The following is a 13,963-nucleotide window of genomic DNA, read 5'->3' as shown; positions in this document are numbered from 1 at the left end:
GGTGGAGGATCCAGAGGACAGTTAGATAGAGTTGGAAATAGGATTGGAAATGTTCAGTGCTAGCAGAAACGTTGGAGAGAGGAACTTGTAAGAGTGGGAATAGAGATAAAAGATCCTGGAGTTCTCCAGAAGATAAGCAATTGAACCAAAGAGAGTAAGAACAGAACTTAATTCCCTCCCCCTCCAAATGCTTATTCTACAGCACACAGAGAGAATAAAGAAGGAACTAGTGCTTTGCCCATGGAGATGCCTTCATTCTAGGAGTTTCCCAGCACATCCAGTTCTGAGAATGACAAGTGCTGTCTCCTGGAGTTATCAGGGAAAAACACACAAGATGGCATCTAAAACAGAAGCTGTCAAAGAGAGGAAAGGAGAGGAGCCACCCTGAGGATGGAGAGGGATGAGAAATCGAACCGATGGGGTGGGCATCCTGTACGTAATGGGCTCATGGTGAGAGCCAGTGGGGACGTTTCCTCTCCCCGGCATGTGGACAGCCCCTATTGACATTGGCAAGAGATCATATGCACGGCCTTATGGAAACATTCTGTTTGGAGTATTTTCTTTTTCATCTGTTCCTCACAGTCTGTGGATAGCTCAGGAGATATTTCTAACGAGATTGTTGATGAGCCGTGGGGTTTCTGCCGCTGATTCCTGATTGGGTGGAATGGTTGCTATCCCACTGAGGCGCTAAGGACAGACAGCAAACCCACACATGGTCAGCACATGGAAGGTGGGCAGGAGGATGTCTGGGCTGTTCAGCGATGGGGGGAGGAAAGCAGCTCTGAAACTGTAATTTGGAAATAATAAGCTGATGTCACTGTGACATTGTGTGCTTCCAACCCCACTGTGCTGCTGAAGCCAAATGGCAGTAAGGGAGCTATGTTGTTTCTGCATTTGTTTCTCCTATTTAGGGTCTGTATTTCTACTGTAGGAGCCTGGAAAGATAGTTCTGGTTGCTGACCAAGAAAGGGACTGATATAACACATGACAGGAAGGAAAAAGGGTCAGGGCATTAATAAGAAATCACCTGTGTATAATGCTTTACAGATACAAAGTACTTCTCAGTTATCCCCTTTGATTCTCACTCCAACCCCATGAGGTAAACAGTGCTAGCACTAGGGTTATTTAACAGTTGAGGCTTGCAGAGATTAGGTAACTTGCTCAAGGTTACATTAATAATAACTCAAACCCAAGTCTTCTGAATGAATCCAAGGTTAGAGTTCTACCCACAATCCCCTGCTTCCTCTCTTATAATAGGGAACTCACTATAAACATTTTTCAATGATCTCCACACAAGTGGATTATGACAGGACAGCACATAGAACCCTAAAGTCATTGAAGATGATGCATCACTGTCTCATCAAGGACTTAGGTGTACCTTGCCACCTTTCAGTAATGTCATGATAACCTCTCCAATCTACCCTAAGAACAAACTGAGGTACTTAGCTCAATAACATAATTTATTAGCTTCTATTGAGAAAATCATCTCTTTGTTTATTGCCCCCCCTTTTTTTTTTAGTTTCTTGTTTTCCTGATCTTTGACATACAGCATTGTAATTTACCTTCACAGACACTCTCTTTGAAATACACCTGGCCCACCACTCTCATGAAAACTTTTGTCTCATCCATGAATTATTCCATCTGAGTGCACCATGATCCTAGAACTCTGGAAAGGGAGGAGGAATCTGTAGGAGTCTGGCTGGTGCTCTCTAGAAAGTAAACACTACCTAGAGTTTCTATACAGAAGGCTGAGAGCAGCCCAATTCCATGGCCTGGACAGGAAAAATCTGGCTTCCTCTCCTGTTTCCTTACCCAGCTCCAACTCTAGGCAATTTAACAACTTAGTCAATGGTTGGAATCACAGTCTTGCAGAATGTTTGTGACAGATAGGCAATTTTCTGTAGAAGGTCAAAAACAGGGTCAGCCTCCAAAATGGGGGCATTTGCTTGATAGCTTTTGAGGTAACCTGCATTTTTTTTTCTAGAGAGGGGACAAGAGGTTCGTAGGAGGGTGGATGCTTTAGGAATGTTCTTATTCTAAGCAGATAGGTGATACAATAAATAGACTGCTGGGACCGGAGTCAGGAAGGCCTGAGTTCAAACGTGACCTCCGGCACCCACTAGCTGTGTGACCTTGGGCAAGTCATTTAACCTCTGTCTCAGTTTTCTCAACTGTAATATGGGGAAAATAATAGTACCTATCTCTTAGGGTTACTGTGAGGATCAAACTAGATAAGATTTGTAAAGTGTTTAGTACAGCACCTGTCACAGAGGAAGCACTATATTGAAGTTATTATTATTATTATTATTATTATTACCCCCACTCACAGAATCTCCCTACAGTAGTCTGTTGTAATAATCGAGTTCAGGGACTGTGAGAAATAAACAAACTGATTTAGTGGGTCTATTCAGTCATAGATAAGAGGTATGACATGCACTTTTCCCCTCACCATCATCCTCAGGTCCCCACTTTGGTCTGGTGTGGGGAAATAATAACAACAATAATATTATTAATGTGGGGCTTTAAGATTTTTCAAAGTGCTTTAATAATAGCTAATATTCACATAGTGTTTGAAGTTTGCAAAGTGCTTTCCATATATTACCGCATTTAGTCCTCACAATCATCCTGTGAGGGAGCTTCTATTATTGTCCCCAATTTACAGATGAGGAAACTGAGGCAGGGAGAGGTCAAATGGCATTCTGGGGGTGACACTGCTAGAAGTATCTGAGACAGAATTCCTGATTTCAAGACTAGTGCTCTTTCCATTTTGGCCTATGATCCCTTTTTTAGAGCAGAATCCCAGGAATAACATTCAGGTCCAGGGAGCAGACTAATTCTGGTAGGCTAAGAGGCTCTGAGGTTACATTCAGGTGAACAGAAGGGAGCCAGATGCTTCAACCTAGGTTGAACCAACGCCCGCTGTCTTTAAATGATCTAATCAAGAATAAAGCAGTTAAATGAAAACTCAGGTGCTGGTAGAATTCATTGGAGTCAGGAATCAATCATTGTCATTCTGGTCCTTTCTGTCTCATATCCCACCTCCTCCAAGGGAAGAGCCCTGAATAAAGTGGCCCTCATCATCCATAATCATAAAAATTGATTTTCCTCCCTGTGGAGTTTATCAGGTCCTATGTCTCTCATGCCAAGTCCCTGAGGCTGCGGGTTGGGGGGAAGGGAAGGGAGGGAGGGCTGAGAACTATAATAGTACCTGAAAGACAACCCCAATTGCCCTTTCTGAATCTACCCATCCATGGAGAGAATAATGCCCTAAGGCTGTGCAAATGTCCACAGTGAGCCACTGGTGATGAGAACATGGCTGTTACTCAATGATTTCTGTATGTCCAGAGTTGAACTAGGTCCTCATTTGTAATCTAAATGAGGAGGGGGCAGCTAGGTGACACAGCGGATAGAGTACTGGCCCTGAAGGTGGGAAGACCCCAATTCAAATCTCACCTCAGAAACCTACTAGCTGTGTGACCCTGGGCAAGTCACTTAACCCCAATTGCCTTAAACATCTGGGGCCATCTCCAGTCATCCTGATGTATATCTCACCACTGAACCCAGATGGCTCTGGAGGAGAGAGTGAGGTTGTTGATCCTGCACGGTCCTCCCTCACTTAAATCCAATTCAATGCAAGTCATGACATCACCCTGATGTCATGGTCCTCTTTGAGAAGGAAGGACAACCAACAAATGAGGAGGTGACACCCAGAGCAGAGAGAAGGATGGGAATGTGCTCTAGGGGAACGGCGGGGTGGGGGCAGGGGACATCCCAGCCAAAGAAAGAAATCATGGACATGAGTAGTCATCAAGAGAGCATGTCCACCCAAGAGTCCCCAACTATTAAATGAGGATCTGGTTAATCCAATTTAATTTGGTTGTCTTACCACTTACCTTCACTCCTATCATGTAACACTCTGTATCTGCCCAGATACCTGCTGATGAGACCTGTGATGACAGCTTTTCTCTAGTCAGGGATTTTACTGACAATGTCTCCTTCCTCATCTCTATATATACCCAGGTAATCTCAAGTCTTCAACAAAATGAAAAGCATCTCCTGCTCACCAAAACGCTGGATATGCCGATATATTCAGTGAGAGGACATAGACTGAGTTACATACACAAAGTAAGTCTGTAAACTTATCCTCTCCCCTCAATTAAACATGAGATGAGCCCTCCCCCTCAATTAAAACTGTTAGCATTATGTGAATGTAGAGAGTATATCAATTTGGATCTGCACTTGACATTTCTGGGATATGTTTCCCCCCACTCCCACAGCCCAGCTTTAGGCTTGAGTGAGGTACATTTGTGGATACCGAAGTCTTTATCTGTGAACTCTGATCAGAGTGATTGACTTGAAGGGGTTGAGGACTCAAGATGGCGGAAGGTGTGGTGACAAGGTGGAGTCAAAAACAGAAGGTGAGGGGCAGCTAGGTGGCGCAGTGGATAGAACACTGGCCCTGGAGTCAGGAGGACCTGAGTTCAAATCCAGCCTCAGACACTTAACACTTACTAGCTGTGTGACCCTGGGCAAGTCACTTAACCCCAACTGCTTCACCAAAAAACAAAAAACAGAAGGTGAAATGGAAGGTGAAGGTGCAGGAATATAGGACCATTTCTGAAGAGTGCTCCCACTCTAGCCTTGGCTTTCGAATACGGAGGGTCCTTCCCCTCCTTCCTCCCCTCTAGGCTGAGAGTGCTGGTGAGAACAGCAGGAGGGAGATAGAGGTTACGGAGGTCCCTGACAGCTGCTCCATCAAAAATGATTAAGTAGTGATAAAGAATTCCTGGGAGCATCTGGTTCATATGACAAGCCCATTGTACCCTGGGTCACTGGCTTTCTTAAAAAAAAAATGGCATGGCTAAGAGCTCTCCCTCTTCCCATTATATGAAGAGAGAGATGGGTTTACAAGGAGCCATAATGCTTCCTAATTTCCATCTGCAGAACAGAAGCAGCAAGAGAGTAGATAAGAGATTGGACTCATGACCACCTGCCCCTGGTGTTTTGAAAGAGACAAAGTCACTTGCTTGGGGCACTGTCCAAACAGCAGGAGTTCTGGTGTATTTTCTTAATGTCCAAATGCTAGCTAATAATTAATGTGAGTTTAAGCAAATGGCCCTTTTTCTTTACTACTCATATGGAGTTTAAGCAGTTTGTTAACACAGGTGAATCTAAGGAGAAATGAGGAGTTTCTAGTGGGGTGGGGGCGATGAAAGCCTAAGAGAATATCTAGAAGGGAGAAGTAGGGGGAATAATCCTCGACAGGGAGTGTATACCCCTGTTCTATACAGATTGACTACATAAGTGAGGGGGAGGGGTTAGAAGAATTAATTTCATGTTGAAACAGAGTATGGCTGGGAAAAGTTAACACTTCCTAAAGAGATTCATTTAGGAATGCAAAAATAGCCCCACACAAGGCTGCCTGGGACTTGCAAGGAGAAGAACATCGAGACTGCCATGGGTTTAGCCATTCAGCAGACTTCTACAGCAATAAGAGATGCTTTTGCTCATGTACACAAATGCTACCTCTGGGAACTGGAATAGAATAAGGAAGCCAACAAACCCCAGGCTTGGATCCAAGTGGGACTTGAACCCAGGATCAGAAAGTGAAATGCCTCTCTGCTTCTCACACCAATGCCAATGTTTCCTGGTTATAATGCAGGGATGGGGCCTGAACGTTTGGGAGTGCAGTGTTCTTAAATCAAGTCATGGGAAAGGGGCCAGATGGTAGATCACTAGCCCAAGTGTGCCAGACATCTGAGTTTAGAATAGAGCCCTTCTGTCTCTCCTGAAATCTTGGGTGCTCAGGCAAGTTATCAGCCACAAGAATAATCATGAGAGGAATCTATAAAATGAAAGGGTTGAACCAGGTAATCTCTAAGCTTCCTTCCTGATCCAACATTCTGAGATTCTGTCAATAGTCTTTCAGTCAAAAAGCATTTATTAAGGACTAAGCCCTGATTCCCTTCCCTGAAGGAGCTCACTTTCAAAGGAAAGAGTGGTTTGTTGTTGTTTAGTTGTTATTCAGTCATGGACGACTCTTCCTGACCCCATTTGGGGTTTTCTTGGCAGAGATACTTGAGGGGTTTGCCATTTCCTTCTCCAACTCATTTTGCAGATGAAGAAAATGAGGCAAATGGGGAGCAGCTAGATGGTGCAGTGGATAGAACACTGGCCCCAAGTCAGGAGGACCTGAGTTCAAATCTGGCCTCAGACACTTAACACTTACTAGCTGTGTGACCCTAGGCAAGTCACTTAACTCCAATTGCCTCACCAAAAAAAATGAGGTTCACTTAACCCCCATTGTCCCATCAAACCCCCCCCAAAAAAATGAGGCAAATGGGGTTAAGGGACATGCCCAGGGTCACACAGCTGGTAAGTGTCTGAGACTGTATTTGAACTCAGGTCTTCCTGATTCTAGGCAGAGCACTCTCTCTACTCTGCCACTGAGCATCCCTCCAATGAAGGAGACAACATGCAAATAACTATGTATATGTAAGAGGGAGGGTAAATGGAAGGTAGTCTCAGGAGAAGGGAATCAACATTTCTATAGCACCTACTATGTGCCAGACACTCTGTTAAGTACTTTATACAAATATTATCTTCTTTGATCCTCACAACCCTATGAAGTAGGGACCATTCTTATCCCCATTTTACAGTGGAGGAAACTAAAACGATCAGTGACTCACCCAGGGTCATATAACTAGTAAGCTTCTGAAGTTGGATTTGAACCCAGATCTTCCTGACTCCAAGTTCCCAAGAGCTTCCTGCATCTCAGAGAGGAGACACTAGCAGCTGATGTGTCGTTCTGCTTCTGTGTGTGTGTGTGTGTGTGTGTGTGTGTGTGTGTGTGTGAGTGTGAGGTCTCTTGAAAAAGGTGGGATTCCAGGTGGTACAGCAGTCACCGAATTGTTCTAGGACTGGGATACTTGTCCTCTCACCAATTCTTCATTTTCTGGACCTCCAAAGCTGTTCTTCATTCTGAGAGATGGATTAGAAGGCTTGGGAATGACTTTTAAAATTCCAACACCCCTTTGAAGAGACCAAACCAAAGCCTTTCCAGATGGGAGTGGAGTGCATTTTCAGCACATTCCAACAAGCAGAGGAATGTGAATGAGTTCAGTGTGTGTCCCTCCCCTTGAGATGTGACAAGGAGGCCTTAGTCCATCAAGTTCAAAATTTGTAAAAAGGATCGTGGACAGAAGAGGGCCCCTTTTCAAGAGGCAGAAATCAGGAAGCAGCTCCTTAAATAACCAGGAAGTCCAAGGAATGACCAGTAGTAGGGAAGGAAGCAGAATTTGGTTTGCCTTGGGAAATATCCAATTCAATTCAACATGCATTTATAGTGGAGTTTGTTTTTCTGGTTTTTGGTTTTGTTGTTGTTGTTTTGGTCTTTTTGTTTTGCAGGGCAATGAGGGTTAAGTGACTTGCCCAGGGTCACACAGTTAGTGTCAAGTGTCTGAGGCCAGATTTGAACTCAGGTCCTCCTGAATCTAGGGCCGGTGCTTTATCCACTGCACCACCTAGCTGCCCCATCAACAAGCATTTATTAAAGCCCTACGAAGTGCTGGACCCTCTGGTCAAGCCAGCCCTGTCCTCAAGGAGCTAATATTCTAGGGGAGAGGGAAGACAATATGTTCACAGATAAATGCCATTTACTTTGAGGAGAGTGGGTCAGGAAAGGCTTCACAGAAGAGGAAGTTGAGCAGAGGCTTGATAGAAGTTAAGGACAGGAAGAGGCAGAAGTGAGCGGGGAGGGGACATCCAGGAAGGGTAGTCCCTGTGTGCAAAGGCATGGCAATGGAAGATGGGACATCAAGTTTGACATAAAGTCTGTAGGCTATTATGAAGTGTTTATGAAGAACATACACATATAGTGCACAGAGCACCTGGCCTAGAGTCAGGAAGACTCATCTCCTAGAGTTCAAACCTGGCCTCAGACACTTAACTAGCTGTGTGACCCTAGGCATGTCATTTAACTGTGTTTGCCTGTTTCCTCCCCTGTAAAATGAGCTGGAGAAGGAAATTGCAAACCATTGCAGTATCTTTGCCAAGAAAACCCCAAATGGGGTCAAATATGACTGAAACTATTTCACAGCAACAGATGACTAAATGATGACTATGATGTGACTATGACTATGATAAAAACAACTATGACTTAAAAGACTTGTTGACTGACTAACACGTTATAGAGAAGAACTCTTGTTCAGGTATAGGCTGGACTAAAATGCCTCTGAGAACCCTTTCAGCTTTGAGATTTCTATGAGTCTGTGATCCAACTTTATTTTTCTTTTGGGTCCTTAGTATAGCGTTCTGTACAAAGTATGTATTTAATTGATATTTCTTGAATCATTAATAACATTTATTGAAGGCTAAGATTTGTATGATATCTTGTTAGGTGCTCGATAGAGTTAAGCAAAAATAATATGTATGGCCTCTGCCCCACAGAGCCTGGTAAATAGGCTAAATTTAGACCATTCCCAACACAAAAGAACTTGTAATTAGGATCCATAAAGACCATGTAATACCTGCTTCTGTAGAGAGTACTTGGGGCTCTTTGGGAGAGAAGCGCTATATAATGGAGGGTGATATTAATATTCTCATCATTATAATTAGAAGCTGCAAGTAGGATCTTGAATGACATTAATAGCATGTCCTTACTTGTTTAGCTCAGCTTCCCAGAAAGAGAAAACAAAATAGAGCTAGGCGTTAATAATCCAAGCAAGAAATAAATGCGTGCCATGTGTCACGGCTGCTGCTCCTAGAATAGTCCCCAGCTCCCTTATTTTAAATGTGACCTTTGGGCTTTGGGTTGTACAAGCTAGTTAGACAGAGCTTAAATAGCACCCACGTGGAAGATTTTGCATGTGTTTTTTTGGCATTGAAGAAATTTCTAGGAAGGGCCAAAATTCTCTAATCTTTAAATTCTAATCCAGGAGTGACATTTCTTAATTGGTGTTTGCTAGTGCCTGAAGAGTACTGTTATTATCCCCATTTTATAGATGATGAAACAGAGGTAAACAGGTTAACTGACTTGCCCAGAGTCACCCAGCAAGGAAATGTCTGAGGCTGGATTTGAACTCAGGTCTTCCTCACGCCAAGCCAGATCCACTGTGCCATGTAGCTACCTTCCTTCTGTGATTATTTTCAATTTATCCTGTATAGAGCTTGTTTGTGCTTGGTTATTTGCACATTGTCTCCCCAATTAGATTGTGAGCTTCTAGAGGGCAGGGACTATCTTTTACATTTCTTTGTATCTTCACTACTTAACACAGTGCTTGACACATAGTAGGTGTTTAATAAATGTCCATTGACTGACTGAGCTTATCAATGATGTTTATAAATGGTGGCACCCAGATCTGAATACAATACTCCAAAAGCGGTCTGACTGAGGCAGCTTTGAAGGAAAGAATGTTGGAATTGAAGTTGAAAATGGTTTTTTTTTGTTGTTTTAAATATTTATTGACTTAAATGGTCTGCCCTTTCCCCATTTTCTATGGCTGTGAATCATTGATTAATGCCTGTAGAGCTTGATGACCCAACACTTGATGTAGTTATAGAAACAAAAACTTAGCCCATGTGAAAGAAATAATCATGCTGCAATGTGATTGATCCACAGCTTTCGAGGTGGCCATCATGCTGAGGAAAGAATGCTGAATCGGAGACCTCGGTTGCCCTCCTGGCTCTGCCCTGTGCTGCTTGTGTGAGTTGGGACAAGTCACTGACTCTCTCTGGCTTTCACTCTCCATTATTGCAGAATTAGGAAGTTGGGGTAGATGATCCCAAAGGCTTCTTCCCACTCTAAAACTATGATCCTGTGATCTGGTTTTCTGTCACACCATGGATAAGCCAAAATGCCAATCAACCAGGCAAGCGGATGATAGTGACATTATCAACCTCATAGCCAACTTTGGCAAACCTGTGAGATAGGTGACATATATCCTTCACCTGCCCTGCTACCCACTTTGGTACTTCCCATTTCTCATTCCATGTCCCCTACCCCCTTAACCGACTTCTCAGAGAATCATCAAAATCAGAAAATTGTAAATTTGGAACCTTATAGTGCAATTCATACCTGAAAAGGAAACCTAGTGTGCAATACCTGTGAGTGGTCAGTCATCTAATCTTTGCTTGAAGACCTTCAAAAAGAGAGAGCCTATTACCTCATTAGACTCAGTTGGGGTTTTTTTGTTTTGGTTTGTTTTGGTTTTTTGGTGAGGCAATTGGGGTTAAGTGACTTGCTCAGGGTCACACAGCTAGTAAGTGTCAAGTGTCTGAGGCTGAATTTGAACTCAGGTCCTCCTGAATCCAGGGCCAGTGCTTTATCCACTGTGCCACCTAGCTGCCCCAGACTCAATTGTTTTTCAGTCATGTCTAACTCTTTGCAGTTGTCTTGGCAAAGATACTGGAGTGGATTGCCATTCCCTTCTCCACCTCATTTTACAAATGAAGAAATTTATCAACATCAAACACAACAATAATAACATTTATATGAAGCTTACTATGTGCCAGGCCCTGTGCTAAGTGCTTTACAATTATTATCTCATTTGATCCTTACAACAACCCCATTTTACAGCTGAGGAAACTGAAGCCAATAGAGGTTAAGTGACTTGTCCAGGATCATACAGCTATTACATTTCTGAGACCAGATTTGAATTCAGATTTTCCTGATTCCAAACTCAGCACTTGATATCCACTATACCACTTAGCTGAACTTTTGGATACCTCTAATTAATAAGAGGCATCTATATGGCACAGTGGATAGAGTGCCAGGCCTGGACTCGTCTTACTGAGTTCAAATCTGGCCTCAGACATTCACTAGCTGTCTGATCCTGGGCAAGTCACTTAACCTTGTTTGCCTCCATTTTCTCATCTGTAAAATGAGCTGGAGAAGGAAACAGCAAACCGCTCTAGTATCTTTGCCCAAAAAGCCCCAAATGGGGTCATGAAGAGTCAGATAAGACTGAAACAAGTGGACAACAACAAAATTAACAGGAAGTTGTTGGTTTTTTTTTCAAATTAGCCTCTTTATAACTTCCACCCACCACTCCTGGTTCTATCCTCTGGGACCAAATAGAACAAATCTAATAACTCTTCAGCATGACAACCCTTAAAATACTTGAAAATAGTAGTCAGGTCCCCATGAATCTTCTCTTCCACACTTACCATGCCCAGTTCCAACTAATCAGTCTTCACAAGACATGGATTCTAAGGACTTTTACTAGCCCTAATTACCCTCCTTTGGATACTCCACAGCTTATCAACATCCTTCCTAAATTGTGATGGTTGTAATTGACCATACAGTATCCCTGATGAGGTCTGGCTAAGGAAGAGTCCAGTGGGACTATAGCCTCCCCATTCCTGGAAACTCTTCTCCTCTTAATGCAGCCTGCATTAAGATCATGTTCGATTTTTTTTTGATGGCTACAGCATCCTGTTGACTCATATTGAGTTTTTCAGTCCATTAAAATCCCCAGATATTATTCAAACTGTTGTCTAACCATGATTCCCCCATCTCATACTTATTCATTTGATTTTTTGAACCCAAATAGATGATGTATTTTATTTCATTTCGTTCATTGAGTCCAATGCTCCAGGCCATCCAGATTGTTTTAGATCCTGACTTTGTCTTCCAGGGTGTTAGCAGTCCTTCCCAGCTTTGAGTCAATTCCAAATTTGATAAGAATGATCATCGATTCCTTTATTCATGTCATTAATAAAAATGTTCAACAACACAGGGGCAAGCACAGATCCCTGGGGCAGTCCATTAGAGACCTCCTGTTCCATTGATATGGAACCATTAATATTAATTCATTGAGACCATTTGACTAATTTCAAATGCATCCTCTAGGTCACCTCTTTCCATGTTTTCCATTTTATAAAATATATAGCTAAAATCTAAGTATCTATCACATTCCTCTAACCTACCAGTGTAATTACCTTGTTTTAAAAAAGGGAAACAGGATTAGTTTGCCATGACCTATTCTTGATGAAACTATGGTGACTCCTAATCACGATTTCCTTTTCTACATGTTCACCAACCAACACTTCAACAATCCATTCTAGAATTTTCCCACAAAAACCCAAGCTTGTGACTTACTGGTTACATGTTGTTTCTCTTTTCTTTTTCCCTTTCTTTCGGTCTCTCCCATCTCCAATCCCCTGGTTTTACTGAGGAGGAAACTAAAGGTTTGGGGTCAAATGACTAGTAAGTCTTTGAGGCAGAATTCAAACACGGGTCTTCCTGACTTTGAGTTCAGCACTCTAACCATTACACTATGGTGTCTCTTGAATTACATAAGCCCTTTAAAGTTTGCAAAGTGCTTTATATACACCAACTCATTTGATCCTCACGAAAACCCCCTGAGATAGGTGCTATTGTTATCTCCATTTTCAGATGGGGAAACTGAGGCTGAGGGAGGTTAGGTGATTTGCCCAGAGTCACACAGCTGGTAAATATTGGAAGCAGGATTCAAACGCATGTCTTCCTGATTCAACAGTTCAATGCTCCATCCATTATGCCACCTAAATGAGACTTGTTAAAAAACGAAAACAAAAGCAAACCCAAAGCCTGCAAAGCAAAAACCTTCAGTGGCTCCCGATGGCCTCTATGATAGAATACAAACTCTTCAGCCTGACATTTAAATGTGTCCATAATCTTGTTCCAACCCAGCTTTCCAAATACTTTTTGTTATTTCTCCTAACACATTCTATATTCCAGCCAAAGCTAGTAGCAGTTTTAGAAATTTATCTTTCCATTTTCTATTTCCTTTCCTATGCCTGAAATCCACTTGCTCCTCACCTCTGCCTCTTAAAATCTCTAGGTTTCGGGGCAGCTAGGTGGCACGGTGGATAAAGCACCGACCCTGGATTCAGGAGGACCTGAGTTCAAATCTGGCCTCAGACACTTGACACTTACTAGCTGTGTGACCCTGGGCAAGTCACTTAACCCCCACTGCCCCGCAAAACAAAACAAAAAAACAAAAAAACTCTAGGTTTCTCCAAAGCTCAATTCAGGTGCTCCCTCCTTTTTGAAGTCTCTCCAAATTCCCCCTAGTTAATGTTTTCTTCCTCTTCAAGTCATCTTGTATTTGTTTAACTGTGTACCTGTTGAATGTCCCCCAGTGAACTACAGGGATAGTTATATCTGTCCCTATGTCTCCAGTGACCCTGCTACCCAAAGTCTTCAAATTAGCCCTGCCCTCAGTATCCAGGGCTCCCATCTACAAGTTCTTCCCTTGGCAGTACTCCATTCTCCAGACTTATTCTGGTTGCCTACATTCTCATCAAAACCCATCTGTCCTGTGTCTCATTCTCTAAAACATTTCTACCTATGTAATAATGGGTGCTGATGGGATAACACATTACTCCTCCCTTGTAATAATAATAGTAATTCACATTTATAAAATTTTATAGAGACTTTCTGGAGACAATGTCTCAACCTAAAGAAACGACTCTAAGAGTAGAGCTATTGGCTCCTGTGACAAGTCAATGAAAACAAAACAAAACAAAACAGGCAGGCTTTTTAGCAACATCCCTTATATCTACTCAGAAGGCCAGATGTGAACACAGGAACAAATGAATTATTCCAAAGTAACATTTTTCAGGATAATGATGAATCTTTGGAGTATTAAGATTAGAATCTGAGCATATTCAAGCTGGAAGAGACCTTGGAACTTTTCTTATACAAACACCTTGTTTTACAGATGAGAAAACTAAAGTGAAGTGACTGAAGTCAGATAGACAATTTCTGGCAGAGTTGGAACTAATATTCAGATGCCTGAAATTGCCCTCCAGTCTGTTTTTTTCCTTATTTGTTTGATGAGAGACCTTTGTTCTCTAGTTCCATACCCCAAGTCTGTACATATGCTATAACTTTGAAATGAGTATGTTTTTATTTCTTATTCCTCATTCCTGTTCTAATTCTCCCATATAGAGAGAAGAGCTAATCCCTACGCTCCTT

The 13,963-nt window shown here is 42.5% G+C and overlaps 1 long non-coding RNA gene across 1 annotated transcript; it reads left to right on the top strand.

The window, feature by feature from the left end:
- The first annotated feature begins 600 nt into the window (after positions 1 to 600).
- Positions 601 to 9,704, top strand: LOC122740214. The gene is made up of 3 exons (XR_006354716.1): positions 601 to 730; positions 4,021 to 4,125; positions 9,620 to 9,704. It is a non-coding gene; the product is annotated as an uncharacterized LOC122740214 (long non-coding RNA).
- Positions 9,705 to 13,963: the final 4,259 nt, after the last annotated feature.

This window comes from Dromiciops gliroides, chromosome 2 (genome assembly GCF_019393635.1).
Source record: "Dromiciops gliroides isolate mDroGli1 chromosome 2, mDroGli1.pri, whole genome shotgun sequence".
NCBI classification, from domain to species: Eukaryota; Metazoa; Chordata; class Mammalia; order Microbiotheria; family Microbiotheriidae; genus Dromiciops; species Dromiciops gliroides.
Note: the sequence above shows the minus strand (reverse complement) of the source record. Positions and strands in the feature narration are given on the sequence as shown.